General features: G+C 51.1%; 1 pseudogene; it reads left to right on the top strand.

Annotated features, from left to right (window-relative positions):
* Nucleotides 1–6,092: 6,092 nt before the first annotated feature.
* Nucleotides 6,093–6,590, top strand: LOC110574766 (annotated as a pseudogene).
* Nucleotides 6,591–7,098: the final 508 nt, after the last annotated feature.

Genomic DNA, 7,098 nt, shown 5'->3' with positions numbered 1-7,098 from the left:
GATGAGTGAATACGTGAACATGGTCTGGCTTCAGCTGCCTCTCCTGCCCTACCTCCAGCCCCACTCACCTGAAATCGTAGCTGCCCAGCATCCCGGCCCCCAAATCCAATGGTCACATCTCAGATTCTCTCTACAGCATTTGCCAGCATAGATAACGCCTTCCTTCCAAACCTTCCCCTGGACCCCCTCTGTATTCCCAGTCACCTTTCTGATCTCCCTTCCCTCCCCGTCCCTCTGCACCCAGCTTCCTGCCCTTGGTCTGGATCTCTTCACACCCAACACTTCCACGGCCATGTGCGGGCAGGTGATGGTCAAAGTCCTCAGTCTTCTCTTGCGGGCTCCAGAGCTATACATCTACCCGCCTTCGACACTTCCTGCAGGAGACCTGCTCAGACATGGCGGGACCAACCCGAACCCTCACAAGTCTGGACTCCACAGGCTCCGCCTCGTGCCCCTACCACCATCCGCCCAGGCTCCCCGCCACAAAACTCAGAGTCATTCTCCGCTCATTCACCCCAGCTTCCTCAATGCCTCTTGACTCCATTCCCCTACCCCCCACTTCTACATAGCCATGGTCCTATTTCTGGCCTTAGTGCCCCCTCTTGGACATCCCCCTGCCTCCGGGTGCCCCCTCACATCTCCCACCCAAACCCCTCCTCCAACCCAAGTAACTCTTCTCAAATGTAAATCAGAGCCTCCCCTTCCCTGCTCAATACCCTACCCAGTACCCTGCATGGCTCCCCATTGCTCACCCAGGGCTAAGCGCAAATGCTGTGCAAGGAACACCAGCTTTGTCTTTAGAATTGACCCTTGCTGGGGCACTTGGGTGGTTCAGTGGTTAAGTGGCTGCCTTCGGCTCAGCTCATGATCTTGGGGTCCTGGGATTGAGCCCCGCATCGGGCTCCCTGCTCAGCGGAGAGTCTGCTCCTCCCTCTCCCTCTGCCCGCACCCCCACCCCCGCCCCGCCGCTTGTACTCTCTGTCTCTCTCTCAAATAAAATAAAGAATAAAAAAAGAATTGACCCTTGCTGCTGTGAAGACCACCTGTCCGCGATCCAGGCCCAGAGAGGATTGCCAGATAAGATACAGGGTGCCTAGTTAAATTTGAATTTCAGATAAACAATCAATCATTTTTTAGTATATCCCATACAATATTTTGCATCCTGTATTTTTATTTGCCAAATCTGGCAAGCATGGACTCAGAGCCAGCTCAAGCTGTTGACCCCCCTGCCTACCAATGGCCTTGACTGAGGGCTGCCTAGATTGACCCTCGGCACGCCAGAGCCAACCTACTACATGGGAGGGCAGGGAGACGGGGGTCTTCTAACCGTTGTTCGGCATAGCCTCATCCTTGCTGCCACCTCAGCCCAGAGCACATTTCCCTGTGTCCACGTGCATTTGGCACCCCACATCCTCCCCACCCCCCCCACTCTCCACCCGTTTCCACATCTCACCTGCTGAGTGATCTCCCTGACCACCTACCCAATCCAGCCCCTCCCTCACTCTCTGTTCCTTTTCCTGCTCTGGTCTTCCAGAAGCGGGACCACACTTGGCCCAGAGCTCACTTAGGTTTGTTGCTCTTGACCATCTGTCTCCCCGATGAGGACCCAGCTCACTGTCCACCGTGAGTCTCAGAACTGAGATTTATGCCTGGTACATCGTAGGTCTACTGGGCATGGAAAAAAGCAGTCCATCCTCCCATCCGGCTCACTGCCCCCAGGAGCCACGCGGGAGGTGATAGGATAGGTCTCCCAGGCTCCCTGAAACGAAGGGGCACCTCACAGAGCAGTGTGCACTTGCCAGACATTTCAAAGCGCAGGAGGGGTGGGGCTGGAAGGATCTTTGGAGGGCTGTCACATAAGGGTGGGTGGAAGCTGGGCTACAAATTTGGGAATCCGTGTTCTCACAAAACCCAAATGCACGTGGGTCACAGACGTCTGACCCCAAAGCACCCATGTATCGAGACTCTTACTGCAGAGGTGCCTCCAGCACCTCGAGAACACATTCCTGGGGCGATCATCCCCCAATTCAGGCCCAAATGTTTAGCCCTTCACAGGACAGCTCCTTTCTGTGACCGGGCCGTCCTCCTCTTAGCCTTTCTTTGGGTCCCAGGATCCTTCGGGAATTTTATGAGAGCTAGGGATCCTCTTTGTGGAAAACTCACATTTTCCATGACTTTGTGTGTGGTTTTCAGGACCCCTCCCACCCCAGAGCTTCTGTAGTCAGGGAAGGAATGCCTTTTGTAGGATAGGCCTATCCATGCAGGAGAAGATTGATGAACATTTAGGCATGGTGATGACATCTGGGGACAGAAAGGAGAGGAAAAGACACTGACTCAAGAGAAAGATGTGCCCCCAAATTCTGACAGTGTTTAATTCTGGGCAATAGGACTAGGGCAGTTACACATTATTTTCTTTGGTCTTTCCAACGGCTCAGCATTGAACTCTGATGACTTTTGTAGTCAGGGAGGGGAGGGGAGCATAACTAGAGGGAGAAAAGCAGATGGAGGAGCGACATAGTCCTGGGCCTGAGCAGGATTTCAGCCAGCAAGGGGTCTCAGCTGTGTGTCAGCTTTCTGGGGCTACTGAAACGACCACAAACTGGGGGGGCTTAAAACAACAGAAATGTATTCTCCCATGGTTCTGGGGGCCAGAAGTCCAAGACGAGTGTTGGCAGGGTCGTGCGTCTCCAGAAGCTCTAGAGGAGAGGCCTTCTGTGCCTTGTCCAGCTTCTGGGGGCCAACAGCGTTCCTTGACTTGAGGCCACATCCCTCCAATCTCTGCCTCTTCTTTTCTGTGTTACCTGCCCTTGCCTCGTTCTTATAAGGACACATATGACAGCAGTTAGGGCCACCTGGATGATCCCAGATAATTACTCATCTCAAAATCCTTAATTTAAATCACATCTGTTACCACATAAGGTCATAGTCACCCTTTTGCCATAGAAGGTAGTATCATGGGTTCCGGAGATTAGGATGTGGACATATCTCTTTGGGGATCACTGTTCAACCCACGATAGCCAGGCTGGCCTGGGTGGGTAGCTGGGAAAATACCTGTTTCTCCGAGGATGCGGGGCCTCCAGGAAAGCCCTCGTGAGGGGTACTGGGGAGGGGGGCAGATTCAGAGGAGACAAGCTTATCTCGAGGGTGGTTGGGACAGGAACCCTGGGGCTAACCTTCACAGACAGCCACCAACAGAGGCTGGTGAAGGGAGTGGCGGTGGGGATCACCATGCCAGTCTGTCCTTAGCGACAGGGCCTGCAGATTACATGCACCCCTGACCCCAGCCCTCCCTCCTCCATGAACTAGTTCTCCAGAGAAAACTATACAAATGCAACTCTGATCACGTCACACCCTTACCCCAAGACTTGTCAACACTCTCCTCACCCGTGGTTGCTTTCAAACCCACCTCCCACCAAGCCGGCCCCGGCCTGCCTGTTCAGCCTCTCCTCTCCTCCCTCTCAGCACCTTCCATCACCTCCTGAACCAGGCCAACCTCTTGTCCTCCTTTGTCCTTGGCCCAGCAAGCCCACTCTATCCAGACCTCGTGCCCCACATGTGGGTCCACCCCCCCCAAAGTATAACTGTCACTGCCCCCGTGAAAACTTCATAACTAAAATGAAATAACGCTCTGTGAACTTACTTATGGAATGTCTGTCTCCTCTGTCAGACTCTAAGTCCCGTGAGGGGAAAGATCAGACCTGTTGTGTTCACTGCTGCATCCCCAGTCCCAGGCTTCCAGTGTGACACATAGTAAGTACACAAGACATAGTTGTTGAGTAAATGAAATGAATGTCTGGCCCAACTACCCAAGCTCCCTCTTCATCAGTGTTTCAGAAAAGCAGGGACATTCGTTCGATCATGTGGTCATTCAACAAACATTCGTGGATGCCCGAGCTGGGAGCTGGGGACGCACTTCCTGTCTTCCAAAACTCAGACCGGCGGACGGGCCTGGACACAAGGAGCAAATGCAGCTAGAAGCATGGAGAGGGCAAGGAGCAACTTCTCCGAGGACGAGGAACCGCGGCAGGGAGGAGGCGGGAGGTTAGGGCAGCGGCAAAGTCACCGTCATGGGAAGCAGCAGGGAGCTCTGGAAACACAGTGCGAGGTCTGGAAGGCTGGAGCGGGAGGAAAGGGGGAAAGCCCAGGGCTTCCTGTCGGAAGTGGGAAGTCAGTAAAGGCTCAGGCAGGGTACCCAGCGATTTCCCACCTATCTGGCTGACAGGTGAAGGGACCAGAGGCGCTATGAGGATTCTTTCCAAGGTAAAGTCACCAGTAAATGCAGAGCGGAGAGTGAGCCAGGATCCAGCGTGGGGACAGCGTGGATGGCAGTGCCATTCACAGAAGGGGGGAAAGTGTCTGATGGAGTCCCTTTGAGAGCTGTGACGTTTGCGTCGTCCGTGGGAGCTCTGAGTGGGAACTCTGGTAGGCAGGTGGCCACTTCCACATATATTGGTTACATTCCATTCCTCCCTCAGATCTGCTCTCCATCTCTCTCTACCTGCTCTGCACACCTGGGGGCTGACGCCAATGGCCTGCTTCGTCTGGGCTCTGTGCCCTCTGGCTTCCTGGCCCCTATGAGGCTCAGCCAGCGGGAGGCACCGGCAGGAGTGTTCTCCTTCCCCGGTCAGCCAGGGTTTGGGAAGTGTCTGCATTCCCTCCCTGAGTCATCCCCTCTACTAGGGATGTTGAGTTCCCGTACCATCTCCCCTCCCTGGTCCCTTCAGGCTGGAAGACGGCTTCCCACGGCTGCTAGAATCTGGGTATATTGGCATCCCAGGCTGGCTCCCTTAACCCTGCCCACACGTCCATAAAAAGCTGCTTCATTGAGGCCCTTCGGTTAGACCTTTGAGGGTACCATCCATCTCCTGCAGGATCCTGACTGATGCACTCTTATAGGGCATCAGTTTCTGGGTTCTTTATCTTGACTCATTGGCCAGTTGTGCAGTCTTGTGCTGGTACCTCTCTGACTTCATGACCATAACATCCTAGATCCTGGTGTTTGGCAGAGCGACCCTCCCCTGCCTGCTTCTCTTTACAGAATCATCTCGGCTTTTCCTGGCCATTTATTTTTCTACATGAGCTCTAGAAACAGTTTTTCAAGTTCTGTAAGAAAAAATCTTGTGGGGGTTTGGATGAGACTTGTTACTAATTAATTTATAAGTTAATTTGGGGAGTATTTGCTGCTTTTAAAAATTGAGTCTTCCCAAACACAAACAAGATACTCCAAACAAAATCTTCCCCACGAGTTAGAAAACAGAAAGGAGTGGATGAGAAGTATGCATTTACCTCCGCTTCCTAGCTATAGAGTGTTGTTGTTGGTTGGCTGGTGGTTGTACGTTTTTTGGCTTTGAAGGTTTTTTAGGCCTGAGCCTACAAGGTCAAAGAGAATAGGAAAAAAGATAACAACAACAGAGTGTAGGAATCTGGAAAGCATCTGCGTGAGAAGTCACTGACTTGGCAGACCCAAGAGACCTGAATTCCCCATAGACAGAGCTCTGGGGAAAGCCAGGGAGCAGCTCAGCTTCTTACGTGGCAAAACAGCCAAAGAACCAGGGATTGGGCACAAAACATGTGTCTGGAAATGGGGGTAAGGAAGGGACTGAGAACAGCAGGACTATTTGAAAACCTGTAGGAAGTAGTTAGACCCTCAAATCCTCTCCCTCACCCCAGTGGAATCGTTGAGGCTTATTTTTTGGAGAGAGAAAAAAACAGAGGCTGTCTGGACAGGAAGGGACCAGCCACATAAAAGGCAGAAGCTACCACACTGAAAATGAAGGATCAAGTGGACATAGTATATATGCATTTAGGAGCCTCTTGCCCCAGAACACTGGCAGCCACTCCAATATCCTCCAAGCACATTAGAAATGTCTACCCCACGGAATCTCAGCAGACTAAGGGGAAAGATCCAAAGACACTAAACAAGGAAATGATCAAGCCAGACTTCCTCTATATGAAATCTAGGGCCAGGCAGTCCCACACAATTATACAGAGCTCCCCATCAGGATTTCCCCACTATTAAATAAAGCATATAGAACAAGGATCATCAGCCATATGAAGAAAGCCTCTACTAGGAAAGACAAGCCACCTCTGTCATGCCGCCTAAGTTCGACCCCAACAAGATCAAAGTCATGTGCCTGAGGTGCACCGGTGGTGACGCCGGGTGCCACATCTGCCCTGGCCCCAAAGATCGGCCCACAGGATCTGTCTCCAAAAAAGGTTGGTGATGACATCGCCAAGGCAACCGGTGATTGGAAGGGTCTAAGTATTACAGTGAAACTGACCATTCAGAACAGACAGGCCCAGATTGAAGTGGTACCTTCTGCCTCTGCCCTGATTATCAAAGCCCTCAAGGAACCACCAAGAGACAGAAAGAAGCAGAAAAAGATTAAGCACAGGGGAAATATCACTTTTGATGAGATTGTCAATATTGCCCGACAGCTGCAACACCGATCTTTAGCCAGAGAACTCTCTGGAACCATTAAAGAAATCCTGGGGACTGCCAGTCTGTGTGCTGCAATGTTGATGGCTGCCACCCTCATGACATCATAGATGACATCAACAGTGGTGCAGTGGAATGCCCAGCTAGTTAACTACAAAGGAAAATATTTCAATAAAGCATCATTTGACAAGCAAAAAAAAAAAAAAAAAAGTAACTTAAAGAAAGCACACTAGGCAGGGAGATTAAATCTTTTTAAAAAAATTCTATCATTAATATCCTCAGAGAGATAAGAGAAGGTACTACATCTATGCAATAAGAATACAGAGTTATGAAATGTAATCATTAGAACCCAAAAAGTACAAATTCAAATTACCATAACAGAAATGAGAAACTCAATAGAAACACTGAAAGAAAAAGTTATCTTCCCCCAAAAGACTAAAAAAACACAACACAGGGGCGCCTGGGTGGCTCAGTCGTTAAGCGTCTGCCTTCAGCTCAGGTCATGATCCCAGGGTCCTGGAATCGAGTCCCGCATCAGGCTCCCTGCTCAGTGGGATGCCTGCTTCTCCCTCTCCCACTCCCCCTGCTTCTTTTCGCTCTCTCACTGTGTCTCTCTCTGTCAAATAAATAAAATCTTTAAAATAAAAAAAAAAACACAA

The sequence above is a fragment of the Neomonachus schauinslandi genome, chromosome 4, assembly GCF_002201575.2.
Source record: "Neomonachus schauinslandi chromosome 4, ASM220157v2, whole genome shotgun sequence".
Classification (NCBI taxonomy): domain Eukaryota; kingdom Metazoa; phylum Chordata; class Mammalia; order Carnivora; family Phocidae; genus Neomonachus; species Neomonachus schauinslandi.
Note: the sequence above shows the minus strand (reverse complement) of the source record. Positions and strands in the feature narration are given on the sequence as shown.